The 21821-nt window shown below is 41.4% G+C and overlaps 1 protein-coding gene across 1 annotated transcript in view; it reads left to right on the top strand.

Moving 5' to 3' along the window:
* The first annotated feature begins 7565 nt into the window (after positions 1–7565).
* npas2 (neuronal PAS domain protein 2) overlaps positions 7566–21821 on the top strand; it is a 70211-nt gene continuing 55955 nt past the window's right edge. Inside the window, exon 1 of the mRNA XM_014137490.2 lies at positions 7566–7753. The gene's annotated coding sequence lies outside the window, so the exon portion shown is untranslated. The remainder of the gene's footprint in view (positions 7754–21821) is intronic.

Genomic DNA, 21821 nt, shown 5'->3' with positions numbered 1-21821 from the left:
TCATGCGTTTTTGAGTAGAGGAGAGAGAGTTTTGGGCTAACGCACATGCAGCGTGCAGTCTCTCCCGCATCTTACTTACATAATCCAACACATTTTTAGGGGCGCTACTGGGTGTAGGAGATAAGATATGCTCCTTCAAAACTTTTAGCGGACCCCGTGGGGTGTGTCCAAACACAAGGTCAGCAGGGCTGAACCCTAAGGACTCTTGTATTGTTTCCCTAATAGCAAATAGGACAAAGGGCACCCCCTCATCCCAATCGGCACTGGTATCCATGCAATACTTGCGTAGCATTGCTTTCAGCGTCTGATGCCAGCGTTCGAGAGCCCCTTGACTCTCCGGATGATACGAACTGGAGACCTGATGGGAAATACACAGCGTCTTTAACACATTAGAGAACAGCTTTGACATAAAGTTGGATCCCTGATCAGTTTGGATTACTTTAGGGAGTCCAAACGTAGAGAAGAACTTCACTAGTGCCTTCACCACAGTCTTAGCCGTTATTGTACGGAGAGGTATAGCCTCTGGGTATCGAGTAGCACTGCACATTATTGTTAGTAAGAACTGGTTACCTGACCTGGTTCTTGGCAACGGACCTACACAATCAATTATCACTTTTTCAAACGGTTCCACCACCACAGGAATCGGGAAGAGCGGCGCACATGGAACTGTTTGATTCGCTTTCCCAGTGAGTTGACATACGTGGCATGTTTTACAAAATTGGACAACGTCAGACTTCAAACCTGGCCAAAAGAAATGTCGAAGTACTCGGTTATAAGTCTTCGTGATCCCTAAGTGTCCGGACCACGCCTGGTCATGGGCGAGTGACAACACCTGCTGTCGGAACGGTGTAGGAACAACCACTTGACACACTTCACTCCAGTCACTAACAGTGTCATGAGCTGCCCATTTACGCATCAAAACTCCTGCTTCCATAAAGTAAGCAGTCTCTTTAGTTTTAGCTTCCTCAATGGAAATTACCGAAGCAAAACACTTGCGAAGACTGATGTCTCCCTTTTGACATTCAATCACCTTCTCGGGGGTGACAGACAAAAGAATGTCATGTAATTGGGGCGCGATTTCGCTTTCCCCTGCCTTAGTTTTTACGGGGGTAAAAACTGGCGGCATTTCAGAAGGAATACTCGGTGCATTGTCTTCTACCTCAACCTTCTCAAAAATGGAACTAGCCAAATCCACCACATCTCCTAGCTTGCGAGATTGTGCCCTCGTTAACACACAAGCTGGAAAAACGTGGAAATGCTTGAACCAATTTCTCATCTGTAGTTCTAATTTCTGGGTTGTCTACTACCTCTAACACAGGAGTGACGTTACCACCAGCGATATCATTCCCTAGTAACAATGTGACTCCTTTTACTGGCAGTGTAGACACTACACCAACACGGAAACGTCCTGATACCAAGTCTGACACTAAGTGGACCCAGTGTAATGGTACAGGTACTGTTTTTGTCTCTATCCCCTGTAATATGACATGAGAGCCACAATACGTTTCAGGAGACCAGGGTAAAGCATCAGTAACAATTACTGACTGCGCAGCCCCGGTGTCTCGTAAGATTCGTATAAGCTTTTGATCAGCTTGTTCTCCAGTTAAGGAAACACAACCGGCAGATATAAACGGAGCATAGACAGGATCCGGTTTCTCAACTGCTGAATCAATATCTCGGTCCAACGGATGAGCCATAGACTTGACTAAACCCACACTTTTCATTTTTGGGGACGGTGACAGGGACTGTTTCGGTTTATTTTTCAAAACCGGGCAGTCCGCAATCACATGACCCTTTTGGTGACAGTAAAAACATTCACGGATTTCATGAAAAGGCTTAGAGTTGTCAGAGGAAAAGCGACCTGAACGAGGCACTGATGACGTAATTGTTCGGCCTTCAAAACGAGGTGCACCAAAGACAGTCTTGTGTGTCAAAGCGTACTCATCTGCCAACACTGCTGCCTGGGCCAACGTCACCACTTTCTGTTCATTTAAATGAACTACAATTCTATCAGGGAGGTTGCTTTTAAAATCCTCCAACAGCATCAACTCCCTAATATCAGCAAAGGTGTTAGCTTTGCTGGCTGAACACCAGCGATTAAACAGAGACTCTTTGTCCCTTGCAAACTCAACAAAAGTACGTTGAGATGTTTTTTTGTGGTTCCTGAAGCGCTGTCTATAAGCTTCAGGCACTAACTCATAAGCCCGCAACACGGTAGTTTTAACTATATCATACTGTAAACTGTCTTCCAGGGAGAGAGCAGCTACTACTTCCTGGGCTTTCCCAGACAATTTACATTGTAACAGGAGCGGCCAAACCTCAGATGGCCAATGTAGCCCAGCGGCTACACGCTCAAAAGCAGAGAAATAGGAATCAACTTCCGACTCTCGGAATGGAGGGACTAACGCTATATTTTTACTTACATCAAAGTGGGCTTGATGATAAGCAGTTTGTGGAGTCGTATTGAAGCCAGCGTCTAGCTCCAGTTGTCGGATTCTCACCTCCTTTTCAATTTCCATTCTCCTAATTTCAAGATCAAAATTCATCTTTCTCTCTTTCTCTTTTTGCTCCATTTCTAACCGGGCCAGCCTCACCTTCAGCCTAGCGGTCCCGCCTGAACGACCTGAAGCAGAAGATAAAGGATCGAATCGGGGCAATGTAAAGGGGGTACGAGCAACCCCTTCCTTCGCCCTGTCCTCCGACTTGGCAATGGAAAGTCTACTCGTCTCCTCTCCTGAAGCCTCCCTCTCATCATCTTTCAACGAAAGAATGTGTTCTCTCACTAACCCCTCCCTGACTAGCACCAAAAGCTCAGCCTTTAGGGCTTTCTCAGGGATAACAAACCCATAATAGTCAGCTACAGCTAAAAGGTCTGCTTTCCGAAACCTCACCAAAGAATCAATAGAGGGCGCTTCAAAAAACTTGGAGATGGCTGAGGCAGCCATCTTGTACACAGAAGTCCACTGAACACACACAAACTAAACTAGTCACCCAAACTCACAACCTACCACCACACCTCAATCACAAATCACTGAGAGCTCAGTGCAGCAGGGTTCGGTGGGTTTAATGGAATCCCGGATGAGCCCCCATTATGTTACGCACGCCTCTAGAAAGAGGGAACGCAACACCCTACTACAACTTAACTCTCCGTGGTGTGAAAGAGATATGGACTGTAGGTGTGAGTAAGGATGACAAATAGGCAGAGAATACCGTTAACAGGGAATTTATTCCTTCACACGGTAAGTTTGGGGAAAAGGGGCTGGACGGAACCAAAGCAAAGAAAGTAAATATCTCCCTGCAATCATCTCTCTCTGAGCAACAGCACACTGGCTTATATAGCTTTAGGTGGGGTTGTTAATTGGAGACAGCTGCGTCCTGACGAGGGGGCGGGGTCAGCTCTCCAATCAGCAATGGGGCCGACCAATCAGCTGCTTGGAGAACTTCAGGAAGCCATTACCTGAAACACACTCAAATATACAAACTACAACACAGAAACTGGGGAACGTAACACCAGTCCAATCAAACCTACTGTAAATACAAAACGTGATTTGATGTCCTTGTATCTATGGCCAATGACCTTGCGCCTTCTTGGATGGGCACTTCTAATGTAACTCTATGGCAGCACCCAAGGGGCTAGAATGTTCGAGCTCTACCCTTAGAACACTGAGCCAATCACAGCGCAACTAGAGAACATTACCAACCCCTATGCTCCGTATTTTCTGCTGGCTGCCCCACCACCACAGAAAGCACTGAGCTAGGCTGAAACACCTGCATTTTGGAGATGCCTTAGTCAAGAAAGCATAAAAAGAGACCATGTTTGTATGCAGCTTTATTAACACAATGAAATATCTATATTATTTTACATTGTTTGCAAACTGATATGTAACACGTATTAATGCCAAAATAACATGCAAAAACATAGCTACAAATGTGGGGCTCAAAACAAGCGGGGCTCTGCCCCACGTGCCCTTAATGATGGGTCACCACTGGATTGGAGGGTTGTATAACTGTCTCAATGGATTGAATGAAAGACCGAAACAGACAATTACGCCAGCACATTCCTCATATAAAGGCAGCTCTCTTTCAGACTGTTTTCAAACTTGAATTCATGTTTGTCTCAATCCCAAACAGTTCTGTTAGGTCTAGTTGACAAACTGAATCAAATAGAGAGAGCCGTAGTCAACATAACTTGTTTTAACATGATCTACATGTCGCTCATACACTGTAAAGAGAGTCTCTAAATGTTAGTGATATAATTAAATATCCAATCAAATGTACTGTACATTAAAATACTGTTGCATTAATATATGTTTAAGGAAAGAGAATTGATCACATACTGTATGTACACTGTATGTACTGTGTTAGTTTTGTAGAGAGGTAATGACAGGCTGTATGTGTCTGTATGTGAAGTTCTCTTGTTTGGCTTTGGAGAAATGCTGAACTACTAAATCACAGCAGTACACTGGATGCTTGCGTTAATTGATTGTCATTTGTGTGTAAATGTGTGCGTGTAAATGTGTGTTTCTCACTTTATTTCTTCCCTCTTCTCTGACTCACCATGATGGCATAACCTCAGGCTGCCAGGTCTGTGAGGTAGATGGGAGTTGTATAACACAGTTAACTTCATTTACTTGTCATTGCTTCATGGATCCTGGTCAATTAATGATGAAAGAAGATATACCATGATGACTCCACTGAGATGTGAATTGTTAATAAGGAAGTTTATAATCTATGCAACTGCTACCATGGATACTAGGACAACCCCTAATACATGTCTGTGTACGTATTAACTGTAGTGATTGCTTTTTATGTTATAATAGTAATGTTTTCTGTAGGGCTGTCAAACAATAAAAAAAATGTAATTCAGTTAATTGCAGGATTTGTTCTGAATTGGCTCTATTAAGCTGTAATTTAAGATTTTTTATACAAAGAATATTGCAGGAATATTGACGTCTTGATTTTGTCTAAATGAACAGTAAACAAAATTAGGTAAATTGAGAAAGCACACTTTCTTTAACCTCAATGTCAACTTGTTTTTACATTGGATTGATGTTTTTAGCTGTACAGGTAATGTATTTGTGATGTTGTCGGTGTATTTTGAATACTTTCAGACAATGTGATTAATCATACAGGAGTAATAAACGCCTAGCACACTAATTTGGTGGGATATTTTTTGTATATATCATTTTTGTATAATTTTTTTTAATCAGCACCCTCAGCACCCCAACTTTTTATTTGATTTTGATTTATCAGCACCCTCAGCACCCCTACTTCCTCTGAATACAGAACAGGGAAGAGCCCAAGGGTTAAGTAATGGCTAAGAGGTATCGCTTGCTCTCCTCTTCTGAAATAGAACAAAGTCACCCTGTCGCCATGGACACACATTGAACTCATATCCTGTAAGGTTATCATGCAATGTAACCAAGGGTGATTCACCAAAGAGAAGTGATTTCCATAAAGGTTGTGCTATTATCAGATTTCCAAATCAATTCACTTCAGGTCAAAGTTGTTTTGGAGTGCATATGTGTAACAGCAAGGACTCTTGAAATCCCTCTCAATATGTTTGGTTATACACTACATTTTTAAAGGTTTTAATAGAGCTTATGTACTGCTTGCTTATAAAACACTCAAAAATAATGGTATATTTTTTGTATGAATGATGACGACGCATGGAACTATATAAATGCCTAAAACCCACCCAGGGTAGAAAATGTATTGCAAGCATTTTGGTTTGAAGTGAATGAAAATAGGTCAAAATAGCAACTAGGAGGGTTATACATGCACTATAAAATATAGGAATTCTAACCCTTCTTGGGCCAGGATTCTGGATGTGAACGCAACTCTCTGACCAAGACAAATAACTCAAGCAAGCAAAACAACAATGACGTATTAAGAAAGTAAAGCTAGAATCCTTAATTGTAACAATAACAAAGTGGACACCCCGCCTCTGTTTCGGTAAAAAGTTGACGGATGGACCTGGAGAAATGTTACCACTATCAAATTCATAGACAGAGGATGCAAATTATATTTTTAACCATGTTTTGAGACTATACAATGTTTGTTTACATTTACAGTTGTGTTTACAAACATTGGAGTAAAACACGGTTATGATTTGGGTTCTGATGGGGCACAACAGTTGAACTAAGCTCATCAGGCATTTATAGGTTACATTCTTCAAGAATCAATGGGTATATGTCATTAAAGTCCAAATATGGATGTAGCAACTAAGGATTCTAGCTTTAAACATTCCACACCAAAACCTTACTTGCCACAAGGTTTGATAATCTGCTGGTGAACAAGGTTAGCAATGCCACACCACTGCTTATGCAAATGTGAAAATATCTCACACATAGGCTAAGTGATCATCTTGATGCAAATTTTGAATTTAATTTGTAAGTATGATAGACTATGTCACAAATTCAGTTCTCTGGAAATGTATTTTCCACCTGTTAATCCATGTAAATGTGGAAATCATACAAATAAAAAAATTGAATGACATTTGAATGTTTCAGTGATATACTGTAGATAATGTGAACGTCTCATGGGATTTCTAAATCATTGTAGATACAAAAGTCATACTTATTTTCTATTATGAGTTGGGTTTGATTTTTTTAGGGAAAAATCCTAATTTGCCAATGATCATGTCTGTCACCAGATGGCAATACTGTGGCCTTTATCTGTCCTGTACAGAGACTGTAAAGACCCTGTATTACCCAGTTTAGCCCACCCTTTTAATCAAATTATAGTGGGCTACTTTGAGCTGTAGCATATGCCTATGTAGTTTTGTCCAATATGTGCACTATATGTCAATAGGCCAATGGTAGGCGATTAATTGAATGAGGCAATAAGGTTAGACATAAAAAGCAAATAAGTGTTAAGGTAGGTGATACAATATCAGTCCATTCTGCAATTTCAATAATTTACTGCGATGGAAGTTTACAAGTTGCAGAAGCCCTGTACTTGCAAAATAATGGTTGTTGTGTAACTCAGTTGGCTGCCGAGCACGCGTCAATTTATGGTGCTTTCACGACAACTGGGAACTCAGAAAAATACGACATCAAATCATGACGTCAGTGATCTTCAAGTCGCAAAGTAGGAGCTCTAAAAAGAGGCCCAAATTCCAGAGTTGGAATTCCGAGTTGGATGACCATTCAAAACGATTTTTCCAATCGGAGTTCCCAGTTGTCTTGAACACACTGAAGTTAGAAGTCGGAGATTTTCAGTTGTTTTAATGCGGCATTCGAACTAAGGCTACAGTACTATGATGCATGCATAAATTGGAAAAATAGCAATGTGATAAAAATGGGACGAGGTCGTCCTGAAGCAGCAGATGCCAGATGGCCTCGATCATTACTGCGAACGAATTGGCTGAATAGTGAATGTTGTCCATAATTTTAGGCGATGACGTTGGCGGGCTACGCTTCAATGGCAATGAACTGAGGATATGCGCTCGTGCCGTACGCTCCTCCTCCCTCCCCTACTGTAGCGAATCTGGACACGACGCGCTTGGTTAGGTCACTCCCTGTAGCTCCTTTTAAGGTGCGACGACGGCTGATGATGTAAATTGTGAGGTGTGTGGTTTGGAAAATGAACATCAGCAGAGAAAACACTTCGAAGTATCTCATTGCCTACAGAAACGGTGCCAGTTACATAACATTATTTCATGGTAGGAATAGGAGTCTAAAAGCCTTGTTGTATTTCTCGGATGGGATTTTCATATCGGAATCGTCCCCTCGTTGCTGCTTTACATTAAGTAAGTTAATGCATTACTTTTACTTACTTCTAGCAAGTTCAAGCGTAACCTACATTGAGTGGAGTGAGTGACATCTGGCTAAGGTTGATCGAAAGTTGATGTTCCATTGATATGCCGGTGCATGATAGTCTATGGTTTTATAGTCGTGCAGTTATCGGAAATGGGAACTTCCAGGTGATTTCACGGTTTTCTATTAGATGACCTAATTTGACAGGCTAGACCAAGTTATTTTTATTAGATTTTTTCATCCAGTATTAAGAATAAGGCTGCACGTGTTGGATGTGTTAAATAGCCTGTAGTCTACTATCCATGCGAGCCAGACCAGTCGTGGAATTATAGTTTTGGTCCTATATAAAAGTTACTTCATTCTGAAAGGTTGATCGTGACCACACTGTCAGGAGAGCACTCCTTACAACATCTAATTTATGTAGGTTAATCACTAAAAGAGACATTGTTATGTAACTCATGACTCATGAAGACGTCACGCCTTAGATATATTTATTAAAGAAAGGAAACTAAATTGACCGGTGCTGCGCAGTTGTTCTGGGCTTCAGGAGAAAATATTTGCAACGAAAGCTGTTCATCCTTATGAGAAAATGTAGGCCTATGATTGCGTGGTACGATTGATGATGATGATGGGGACTCTTCTCCACTCACACCGATCCTGAATGTATATCAGACTCTCAGAAATAGTGCTGGCTTAGTTCAGATAATGGATATTATTCACTAATTCATGCTATGATGGCAAAAAGTTTGTGATTACTTCAACACACACTACAATCATGTGAGACATTATTTTGAAGACATCACATTATTCAAGTTTACATTTGCCTTGATACTGACGATTTGATGATTTTTGGCTCATAATGATCCTGATAAAGTGTTCAAGGAGCCAGGATTGGTTGCCTATGTTGATGGTTTTACTATTGTTCATCTGGTCTGTGATGAGGCTGGTCCCATGTGGTCAGGTTTTTGGTTGCCACGAGTAGGTGAGGTGAAGTAATGGTGAAGTGAGGTAGCTAAGCTTATTTTACTGAGCCAACCCACTAAGAGTTAGACTTTTACCTCAAGAGATACACAGTCTGCCCTCTACTGGCTGCCATCTCCTTTTCTCTTTCTTTTCCTCACTCATCTGCCCATTTTTATCTATCTCTCCATGTAACTTCCCCTTCCATTGATAGATACTTCTACTATAGAGTACCACAGTATGAGTCAAAATACCCATAAAACCTAGCGTCAAACGGAAATGGTTACTATCACTATTTCCACCATTAATTTCTCCCTCAGGGGATTTTTAGAAACACTTAAAATAAGGGCTGTGTTTCGTGGAGGCTTACCCTGGCGTGATGTTTTGATAACCGTGTAAAACTCTCTAGGATAAGGTGACTTTTATCAATATATTCGCCTGTATTAACCCCCCCCCCCCCCCAAATAAAATAATAGTAAATGAAATGCTAATTAGCTACTAATGTGGCTATCATAAAAAACGACAAATGCCATGATGATCTGGACGAGACTGCCAAATAGAGGCAAAGGTAAGTTCATTCAGAGATTCTATCTGATGTTAGCTAAATGTGGTAATGAATAAATTGGCCAAATGTATTTAAATAGACAATTCTGTGAAATGTCTTGTGCAAGTTTTAAATTGACACAGTACCTGTTAGAAAAGGTGTCAGCTAGAGATGACGTGCAGGAGCTTGCAGGGAATTGTAGTTTTGCATGATGTCTACTTTGATTCTAATTAGCATTTTCAAATATGAGAGTAAATCGAGCTGAATTTCCAATACCAGTCAAAGGTTTGGACACACCTACTCTTTCAAGGGTTTTTCTTTATTTTACTATTTTCTACTTTGTAAAATAATTAGTGAAGACATCAAAACTATGAAATAACACATATGGAATCATGTAGTAACCAAAGAAGTGTTAAACAAATCAAAATATATTTTACAGTTGAAGTTGGAAGTTTACATAGACCTTAACCAAATAGATTTAAACTCAGTTTTTCACAATTCCTGACATTTAATCATAGTACAAATTTCCTGTCTTAGGTCAGTTAGGATCCACACTTTATTTGAACCTCCCTGGGCAAGGTGGGATGCTTGCGTCCCACCTAGTCAACAGCCAGTGGAATTGCGTGGCGCGAAATACAAATACCTCATAAATGCTATAACTTCAATTTCTCAAACATATGACTATTTTACACCATTTTAAAGACAAGACTCTCGTTAATCTAACCACATTGTCCGATTTCAAAAAGGCTTTACAGCGAAAGCAAAACATTAGATTATGTCAGGAGAGTACCCTGCCAAAAATAATCACACAGCCATTTTCAAAGCAAGCATATATGTCACAAAAACCAAAACCACAGCTAAATGCAGCACTAACCTTTGATGATCTTCATCAGATGACACTCCTAGGACATTATGTTATACAATACATGCATGTTTTGTTCAATCAAGTTCATATTTATATCAAAAACCAGCTTTTTACATTAGCATGTGATGTTCAGAACTAGCATACCCACCGCAAACTTCCGGTGAATTGACTAAATTACTCACGATTAACGTTCACAAAATACATTACAATTATTTTAAGAATTATAGATACAGAACTCCTTTATGCAATCGCGGTGTCAGATTTTAAAATAGCTTTTCGGCGAAAGCACATTCTGCAATATTCTGAGTAGATAGCCCGCCCATCACGGCTAGCTAATTTGACACCCACCAAGTTTGGCCCTCACCAAACTCAGATTTACTATAAGAAAAATTGGATTACCTTTGCTGTTCTTCATCAGAATGCACTCCCAGGACTTCTACTTCAACAACAAATGCTGTTTTGGTTCCAAATAATCCATAGTTATATTGAAATAGCTCCGTTTGTTCGTGCGTTCAGGTCAGTATCCGAAGGGTGACGCGTGAGCGCATTTCGTGACAAAAAAAATCTAAATATTCCATTACCGTACTTCGAAGCATGTCAAATGCTGTTTAAAATCCATTTTTATGCGATTTTTCTCGTAAAATAGCGATAATATTCCAACCGGGCGACGTTGTATTCATTCAAAGAGAGAAAGAAAAACATGTAGAATTCACATGAACGTGCATCTCCAGTGTCATTGTTCCCTGCCTGACCACTCACAAAAACTCCTGCTGTTTTTCGCCCAGAGACTGCAGAGACGTCATTCCACTTTCTGGCGCCTTCTGAGAGCCAATGGAAGCCTTAGAAAATGTCACGTTACAGCAGAGATGCTGTATTTTTGATAGAGATGCCACAGAAGGAGAACAAATTGTCAGACAGGGCACTTCCTGTATGGAATCTTCCCAGGTTTTGGCCTGCCATATGAGTTCTGTTATACTCACAGACACCATTCAAACAGTTTTAGAAACTTTTGAGTGTTTTCTATCCAAATCTACTAATTATATGCATATTCTCGTTTCTGGGCAAGAGTAGTAACCAGATTAAATCGGGTACGTTTTTTTTATCCGGCCGTGCAAATACTGCCCCCTAGCCCCAACAGGTTTTAAGAATGTGAAATGTCAGAATAATAGTAGAGAGAATGATTTATTTCAGCTTTTAATTCTTTCATCACATTCCCAGTGGGTCAGAAGTTTACAGAAGTTTCCTCCAAACATAATGATGGTTATTATGGCCAAACAGTTCTATTTTTGTTTAATCAGATCAGAGGACGTTTCTCCAAAAAGTACGATCTTTGTCCCCATGTGCAGTTGCAAACCGTAGTCTGGCTTTTTTTTGTGGCGGTTTTGGAGCAGTGGCTTCTTCCTTGCTGAGCGGCCTTTCAGGTTATGTCGATATAGGACTCGTTTTACTGTGGATATAGATACTTTTGTACCTGTTTCCTCCAGCATCTTCACAAGGTCCTTTGCTATTGTTCTGGGATTGATTTGCACTTTTCTCACCAAAGTACGTTCATCTCTAGGAGACAGAACGCATCTCCTTCTATACTGGTTAACTTTGCCTTGAATTCTAAATAAATCACTGACAGTGTCACCAGCAAAGCACCCCCACACCATCACACCACCTCCTCCATGCTTCACAGTGGAAACCGCACATGCAGAGATTATCCGTTCACCTACTCTGTGTCTTTTTACACATTCCCAGTGGGTCAGAAGTTTACAGAAGTTTCCTCCAAACATAATGATGGTTATCTCACAAAGACACGGCGGTTGGAAACAAAAATTGCATATTTGGACTCATCAGACCAAAGGACAGATTTCCACCGGTCTAATGTCCATTTCTCGTGCTTCTTGGCCCAAGCAAGTCTCTTTTTCTTATTGGTGTCCTTTAGTAGTGGTTTCTTTGCAGCAATTCGACCATGAAGGCCTGATTCACGCAGTCTCCTCTGAACAGTTGATGTTGAGATGAGTCTGTTACTTGAACTCTGTTAAGCATTTATTTGGGCTGCAATTTCTGTGGCTGGTAAATCTAATGAACTTATCCTCTGCATCAGAGGTAACTCTGGGTCGTCCCCTCCTGTGGCGGTCCTAATGAGAGCCAGTTTCATTTATAGCGCTCAATGGTTTTTGCGACTGCACTTGAAGAAACTTTCAAAGTTCTTGAAATGTTCCAGATTGACTGACCTTCATGTCTTAAGGTAATGATGGATTGTCATTTCTCTTTGCTTATTTGAGTTGTTTTTGCCATAATATGGTATTTTACCAAATAGGGCTCTCTTCTGTATACCACCCCTACCTTGTCACAACACAACTGATTGGCTCAAAAGCATTAAGAAGGAAAGAAATTCCACAAATTAACTTTTAACAAGGCACACCTGTTAATTGAAATGCATTTCAGGTGACTACCTCATGAAGCTGGTTGAGAGAATGCCAAGAGTGTGCAAAGCTGTCATCAAGGCAAAGGGTGGCTACTTTTAAAAATCTCAAATATAAAATATATTTTGATTTGTTTAACACTTTTTTGGTTACTACATGTTTTCATATGTGTTATTTCCTTGTTTTGATGTCTTCACTATTATTCTACAATGTAGAAAATAGTAAATATTAAGAATAACCCTTGAATGAGTAGGTGTGACCAAACATTTGACTGGTACTGCATTGATAAAAGTCACCTTGTCCAAGAGAGATTTACATGGTTATCAAAACGTCACGGCAGGGTAAGCCTACACGAAACACAGCCCTTATTTTAAATGTTTCTAAAATACCCTATGGGAAAAATGAATGGTGGAAAAACAATTGGAACCATTTCCCTGTTTTACAGCTAGGTTTTATGAGTATTATGACACCTCCACTGTGGGGCTCTATAAGGTCTTCCTAGCAAAGCTGTGTCATGGCAGTATAGAGGGTCAGTTCAAGCCTTGGCTATTTTATATATTTATTTAACTAGGCAAGTCAGTTAAGAACAAATTCTTATTTTCAATGACAGCCTAGGAACAGTGGGTTAACTGCCTTGTTCAGGGACAGAATGACAGATTTTTACCTTGTCAGCTTGGGGATTTGATCTTCCAACCTTTCAGTTACTAGTCCAACACTCTAACCACTAGGCTACCTGCTGCCCTATAAAGGTTGAAAATATACAACATGATTTTTATGAGCTTTTAGAACAAATGCAGTGAGCTCTGTTAAAGAGGTGATGCCATAACCTTTACTTTCACAGAGCTCCTTGACAAGTTTTCTTTTTAATCGAAGGGTGTACAGAGAGGAAATGGGGGTCTCTGCCCCCTCCTTATGCTGTAGAGGGTTTTCACGTCTCTCTGCCTGAAAATATGCTGTGTGAACGTTAGGTAACTCATGACATGCAGCCTCTGCTGTTACGGAGCCTGCTGGAGGGAAAGTAGGTTACTGGGCCATGTCCTGCAAGCTTAAACTGAACAGCTAGTTGGAATATTGCTGGAGATGCTAAGTGTGACTAGCCATGCACAAATGGAGCAGGTCCATGCAAAAGCAAAGTCATTTATTCTTAGGTTTAGCTGTGAGCAGTGAGGATCGATCGCACCGCACCATTTCCTGTTTCTATAATGTACCTGAGAATGTTTCATTATGTTCTCTTTCAATGGAACGTACCTACTGGTCGTTTTTCATTGCATAAAGGCTAACCTGAGAAGAATGTCTGTATTGCTGAAGTGTTTTTATTATTTTGTTATTAGGTGTAGTTGTTAAAGTGAAGCATCAAGCTCAACTCAAGTGTGCTGGCTGGAGTTTTTCTTTTTAAAGGGCAGTTTTATATCACCAAAAACTTCCATTTTGTGAAGCGACATTTTAGCATTGTGACACCCAGGTGAACTCTATTTTGGGACATCAGTGAGGATTTAGCCTACTGCATCGGTTCCCAACCTTTTCCGTTCTGAGGACCACCAAATCATCGTCAGTGGCTCTGATTGGACAGTGCATTCTGCTCAGCAGCAATTCAGGACACAATCCAATCATACCTGCACTTCAGAAAAGTGGCTCTGCAGAGAAATAGCAATGCTCCTAATCCAGTGTAAATGCAAGTGTTAGGTAAAAAAACACATTCAGAGAATGATTCGGAATGGATTCACTTGATTAAATCAGCCAGACTGTGGTCAGACAGAGACTGTCCCATGACCCTTTATGTCATGGACAGGTCAGGGCCAAGCCAAGAAAAGGGTTTAACTCCAAATCTATGATGGTTTGATTTTGGGGGGGCTAAATGCCTGGTAGCTTTAGTCCTCAATTGTCTATTGTGTTTGTATGGAACAGGAGGTTTGGAAGATAGCAGATGTCAGTGGTTATCATTGCTTCACAGGCCAGTAGAAGTCAATAGTTAGTGATTTTGAGTACATTTTTAACCTCCTTATACCTCTAGAATTTGAAGTAAAAATAAAGGCAGTCACATTGGCAGTGAACAGCTGTTGCACAGCAAGCATCTATTTACGGGCCCCTCTTCACTTGTTTAATCACCTAGTGGTTGTAGTATGTTTCTTTGGGACACTGACAAAGGAATGTCACATGGGTGTCAGCTGCGCTGTTCCACATTAGATATCAACATAAACATGCCTCCCATCACCAACGTCATGCATTTGATGGTTGGTTTCCTGCGGCTTACGTCCTCAGGCAGTGACTGACATTAATTGACCTGGACACCGGGTGCTTGTTTCCTGGAAATTCATTGAATAGTCAAATATTTGTTTCATTCATTTTTGAAGGGGATTGCTAAGCCCTACTTTCGGCACCTAATTGGAATGGATGTAAGAGCAGTAATTAACATGTAACTTTTGTACAGAAGAGACAGTCAAGTGTGATGCATCTATCAACAGGATAAGAATATGACGTACTTATAATCACCTCATGAGCAATTCCATGGTAACGGATTTACGGTTTGACTCAGTGTTTTCCCTTTAAATTGTATGTCAAATAAAAACCATTGATTTCAAAGTTTAACAAAGCATACAAATCTATGCACATAGACTACTTTTAACAATTTCCACTGAAACATTTACAAAAACGTATTTAGTGGAAGAACTGTGCAGAGGCAAACGTTGGTAACGGAATCGTGGTAAAATCTCCCTCGGGTTATTATGCGACCACGTTTTCCAAAAATTCTCAAACATCTGCTCCATATTAAGATTCAAAGATGTCTGCAGAAAGAATGGGGTGTCAGCTATGACATGACACCTTGAGTTATTGAACTACAATAAGAAGTGGATTTACAGTCGGTAATGGAATTACATTATGGGTCCCTGATCTCTAATACACAGAAATGCATAATTATGGATATGAATGTCATTCTCCTCATGTTTCACAAGTGTGGATATCACAGCGTAGCAGAGCTGTACTCCATTGTATTGTACTACTGTATTGTACTGTACTCCACTGTGCTCTACTCACTGTACTGTGCTAACCAAACTTGTTCAGTCCGGTCCGTCTGTGGACGTAAACATCAAGGCCAGGTTGGGCTCATCAAATGTAAACTACTTTTCAACGTCAATGGATGTCCGGTGTCGGTCGGTGCTCAGTGGGCGAGGATGCTGGTTAACGTAAATGGAAAGAGAGAGGGCTCATGGGTAGGTGTCAGTAAGAGCTATGACCGGTGACATTAACTGGAGAGTAGAGAGAGTAGAGAGAGAGTAGAGAGAGAGTAGAGAGAGAGAGAGAGAAAAAAAAAACTCTTGGTTTGAGCACTAGATGTCAGAAAGACAAAGAAAACAGTTATGAGCACAACATAACAGTATGGCGGCGGAAGGGAGGACAGTAGCAGGTGACCCAACTGTGGTTTGTGACTATTGTGATTTCCCATTGTAGCCAATTCAGTTGCACTAATTCGGTTACTGATTTTTTTTTTTTGTGGGGGGGGGTATTCCGTTACCAATTTGGTAACGGAATTACGAGTTTTAATCACTTAATTCAAAAAAGTTGATCTCCTCCCATGTCCACTCATCCTGGCCACGCTGCTTGGTCCGTTTTTGGTGGGATCTTCTGTTACGCTCGTCTGAAGAAGGAGACCAAGGTGTAGCGTGGTAAGCGTACATCTTACTTTTAATTGATGAACACCGAACAAAACAAAGAAAAAATACAAAACGAACGTAAAGTTCTGCAGGCTTCACAGTAGCTATACAAAAACAAGATCCCACAAAAACCCAGTGGGAAAAGGCTGCCTAAATATGATCCCCAATCAGAGACAACGAAAGACAGCTGCCTCTGATTGGAACCATATCAGGCCAACAGAAATACAAAAAATAGATATACATAATCTAGAATGCCCACCCAAATCACACCCTGACCTACCCAAATACACCCTGACCTACCGCAAAACCTGACTCAATAGGGGAGGGTCCGGATGGGCATCTAGCCTCGGTGGCGGCTCCGGTGCGGGACGTAGACCCCGCTCTGCTCGCAGATCCGCCATCCTCAGTGGCGACTCTATTTTGGGGTTCATCGCTGAAAGCTCCGGACCGTGGATCGTCGTCGGAGCCTCTGAACTGGGAAGCCCTGCTGGAGGCTCCGAACTGTCGACCGTCGCTGGAGGCTCCGGACTGCGGACCGCCGCTGGAGGCTCCGGACTGCGGACCGCCGCTGGAGGCTCACTGGAGGCTTCGTGCCATGGATCATCACTGGAGGCGTCAGACCATGGATCATCACTGGAGGAGTCAGACCATGGATCATCACTAGAGGCGTCAGACCATGGATCATCACTAGAGGCTTCGTACGAGGAGGCATACTGGAGGCCAGAAGCGCAGAGCCGGCACAACCCATTCTGGCTGAAAGCCCACTCTAGCACGGCTAATGCGGGGCGCAGGCACAGAGCGCACCGGGCTATGAATGCGCACTGGAGATACAGTGCGCATCACCGCATAACATGGTGCCTGACTGGTCACACGCTCCCCCCGGTAAGCACGGGGAGTTGGCTCAGGTCTAAACCCTGACTCCGCCAATCTCCCTGTGAGCCCCCCCTCCCCCCATTTTTTTTTTTTGGAGCTGCCTCTCGGGCTTCCGTTGTTGTGCTAAATCCTCGTTTCGTCGCCGTTCCTCTCTTGCTGCCTCCATCTGCTCCCTTGAACGGCGATACTCCCCAATTCGCGTCCAGGGCCCTGCTCCACTCATGATCTCCTCCCATGTCCACTCATCCTGGCCACGCTGCTTGGTCCGTTTTTGGTGGGATCTTCTGTTACGCTCGTCTGAAGAAGGAGACCAAGGTGTAGCGTGGTAAGCGTACATCTTACTTTTAATTGATGAACACCGAACAAAACAAAGAAAAAATACAAAACGAACGTAAAGTTCTGCAGGCTTCACAGTAGCTATACAAAAACAACATCCCACAAAAACCCAGTGGGAAAAGGCAGCCAAAATATGATCCCGGAAACTATCATTTTGAAAACAAAACGTTTATTCTTTCAGTGAAATACGGAACCGTTCCGTATTTTATCGAACGGGTGGCAACCCTAAGTCTAAATATTGCTGTTACATTGTACAACCTTCAATGTTATGTCATAATTATGTAAAATTCTGGCAAATTAATTACGGTCTTTGTTAGGAAGAAAAGTCTTCACAAAGTTCGCAACGAGACAGGCGGCCCAAACTGCTGCATATACCCTGACTCTGCTTGCACAGAACGCAAGAGATGTGACACTATTTCCCTAGTTAATATTGCCTGCTAACATGAATTTATTTTAACTAAATATGCAGGTTTAAAAAAATATACTTGTGTATTGATTTTAAGAAAGGCATTGATGTTTTTGGTTAGGTACATTGGTGCAACGATTGTGCTTTTTTCGCGAATGCGCTTTTGTTAAATAATCACCTGTTTGGCGACGTAGGCTGTGATTCGATGATAAATTAACAGGCACCGCATTGATTATATTCAACGCAGGACAAGCTAGTTAAACTCGTAATATCATCTACCATGTGTAGTTAACAGGTGATTATGTTAAGATTTATTGTTTTTTATAAGACAAGTTTAATGCTAGCTAGCAACTAACCTTGGCTCCTTGCTGCACTCACCTAACAGGTTGTCAGCCTGCCACGCAGTCTCCTCGTGGATTGCAATGTAATCGGCCATAATCGGTGTCCAAAAATGCCGATTATTGATTGTTATGAAATTGGTTAATTGGTTGACCTCTAGTCTTTACATCAACATGTTTTTTTTTTATGTATTTCTCATACCTTTTTAAGACTTTTTCTGGTAGATACTTTCTAAAACCCATTTTCCATCTGTTTATCCACAAAAGAAAGCCTTTACTTATGCCAAATTGTTAAGATAGATAAATTTGTCAACTATTTTCAATGTCTTCTTTTCCCCAAAAGCTTAGCTTTCATTTGACACCCAAATTGATATGCTTCTATGAACTTCACAGGTTGGGGCTCATGTGTCCGTTTCGATGGAAATGCCATCATGTAAATTATTTTCTTGTGATTTTGGTGTCCCCTGCTGGGATAGGTTGAGGATACAACTTCAAATGTAGGATCTTAATTTGATCACCCAGTTGCAGGATATTTTTTTTATCTTGTAGTGTATTTGAGGTTTAAAAAGGCTTCTCAAATTAGTAATTTCCACTGAAATTTCAGACTTGATTTTCAGTTAAAAAAATGTATCAACCCATACAAAAATGTCCATTAATTATAATCCACATAATAATTCACATATCCTGTTGCTGGAGCAAACTTGCTCAAATTAAGATCCTACATCTGTATTGATCAGTTATAATTAGGTCACATCTGGAATACCTGATTCATTAATCATTCCCACGCCTCCTTTTTGAGGCAGTGGGTCCAGGCTGCATCTGTCACCAGTGTGATGAGTGATTAAAATAACAGCTAGCATGAACTGGAGATTATCTATGAAAGCTGCCTCTACTGGCAATTACTTGTAACTGGACTACGACAACCTCAGTTCATACTTTGTAGATTCCTTGAGTTGAATTTAGGTGAATTGATAGCTTGTATAAACCTCTTGAACAGTGATATATTATAGAGAGTAAAGTACCGTAGATGTACATCTTTCCCCTACTCTTTTATGTCCCAATGCATAATGATAATGTTTTGGTAAAAAATAAATCATAAGCAACCAAGCTTTTTTGGAAAGTCAGTCATGACACCTCCACTTCTTTCAGCAGTGGGGAATATTCTTTGCGTTTCATGTTTTGAAAAGGAAGTGTAAGAAAGATGAGATCAAGGTTCACATGCTGATAATTACCCCAGTTGATAAGACATGACAGACTAAACTACAAGCATGACACAACACAATCCTATCAAGTTTTGGATTATATGAGATGTACTACTTAGTGCTTGTCATATAAGCAACAAATAGGCATTCCTGCTACTGTCAGACAACTCATATTCATCTAACAGATTAAACATATGGTGAAAATATAGCCATGCAAATCTAGAGGTAGAAAAGCTTGACATGATAACCTAAATACAGTGCATGTCACGACTTCTGCCGAAGTCGATGCCCCTCCTTGTTCGGGTGGTGCTCGGTGGTCGACGTCACCGGTCTTCTAGCCATCATTGATCCATTTTTCATTTTCCATTGGTTTTGTCTTGTCTTCCTACACACCTCGCTCCAATCCCATTCATTACATTACATGTTGTGTATTTAACCCTTTGTTTCCCTTCATGGCTTTGTCAGAGATTGTTTGTTGTTTTGCGAGTGTTGTCATTTTTGGTGTGCAACAGGTTTTTTTTTACCCATGTTTCCTTTTTATTGTACTTTGGTTTTGGAATTTGTTTTTACTTTATTAAACTACTCCAGTTCCACCAAGCTTGTTTCTCCTGCGCTTGACTTCTCTGCCACCTACACCCACGCCTTGACAGTGCATTTGGAAAGTATTCAGACCCCTGAATTTTTTTTTCCCACAATTTGTTAGGTTACAGGGTTATTCTAAACTGGATAAAAACATTTTTTCCCCTTTCATCAATCTACATACAATACCCCATAATAACAAAGCAAAAACAGGTTTTTAGAAATTTATGCAATGGAAATATCACATTTACGTAACTATTCAGACCCTTTACTCAGTACTTTGTTGAAGCACCTTTAGCAGCGATTACAGCCTCGAGTGTTCTTGGGTATGACGCTACGAGCTTGGAACACCTGTATTTGGGGAGTTTCTCCCATTTTTTTTCTCTGCAAATCCTCTCAAGCTCTGCCAGGTTGGATGGGGAGCGTCGCTGCACAGCTATGGCCACTCAAGGACATTCAGAGACTTGTCCCAAAGCCACTCCTGTGTTGTCTTGGCTGTGTGCTTAGGGTCGTTGTCCTGTTGGAAGGTGAACCTTCGCCCCAGTCTGAGGTGCTGAGCACTCTGGAGCAGGTTTTCATCAAGGATCTCTCTGTACTTTGCTCCGTTCATCTTTCCCTTGATCCTGACTACTCTCCCAGTCACTGCTGCTGAAAAACATCCCCACAGCATGATGCTGCCACCACCATGCTTCACCGTAGGGATGGTGGCAGGTTTCCTCCAGACGTGACGGTTGGCATTCAGGCCAAAGAGTTCAATCTTGGTTTCATCAGAGCAGAGAATCTTGTTTCTCATGGTCTGAGTCCTTTAGGTGCCTATTGGCAAACTTGAAGCGGGCTGTCATGTGCCTTTTACTAAGGAGTGGCTTCCGTCTGGCCACTCTACCATAAAGGCCTGATTGGTGGTGTGCTGCAGAGATGGTTGTCCTTCTGGGAGGTTCTCTCATCTCCGCAGAGAAACTCTGGAGCTCTGTCAGGGTAACCATCAGGTTCTTGGTCACCTCCATGACCAAGGCCCTTCGACTCCGATTGCTCAGCGGCCAGCTCTAGGAAGAGTCTTGGTGGTTCCGAACTAATTCCATTTAAGAATGATGGAGGCCACTGTGTTTTTGGGCACCTTCAGTGCTGCAGACATTTTTTGGTACCCTTCCTCAGATCTGTCTCAACACAATCATGTCTCAGAGCTCTACGGACAATTCCTTCGACCTAATGGGTTTTGCTCTGACATGCACTGTCAACTTTGGGACCTTATATAGACAGGTGTGTGCCTTTCCAATCAATTGAATTTACCACAGGTGGACTCCAAGTTGTAGAAGCATCTCAAGGATGATCAATGGAAACAGGATGCACCTGAGAGCAATTTCGAATCTCATAGCAAAGGGTCTGAATACTTATGTAAATAAGGTATTTCTGTTTTTTATGTTTAATTTTGTAACATTTCTAAAAACCTGTTTTCGCTTTGTCATTATGGGGTATTTTGTGTAGATTGAGGAACATTTTTTATTTAATCCATTTTAGTATAAGGCTGTAACGTAACAAAATGTGGAAAAAGGGAAGGGGTCTGAATACTTTCCGAAGGGACTGTATGTCAGGTAGCTTGTGGTGCAGTATGTCATTAAGCAGAAAATCCTGGTGATCCTGTGTGCTGTAGTAGTACTGTAACATTCCTTGGTGTACTTGGCTGCGGCTTCATTCGCCCAGTGGAACTATGTTGCACATGACCCTTGAGAGTATGTCTGGTATTCATGTCACCCTCTTTAACCTTCTTACTGTGACAGACGAAATGTTGAGCTCGGGTTATAACTGCCAGTACAGACGTCATTAGCCTCTCTGCTGATGTCGCTCATCTCTGGTCCACAGCACACTGTCTTTGTACTCACTAGCTACAGGCAGAGACCTA

Source organism: Salmo salar, chromosome ssa13 (genome assembly GCF_905237065.1).
Source record: "Salmo salar chromosome ssa13, Ssal_v3.1, whole genome shotgun sequence".
NCBI classification, from domain to species: Eukaryota; Metazoa; Chordata; class Actinopteri; order Salmoniformes; family Salmonidae; genus Salmo; species Salmo salar.
This window is presented reverse-complemented; position numbering and strand designations above follow the sequence as displayed.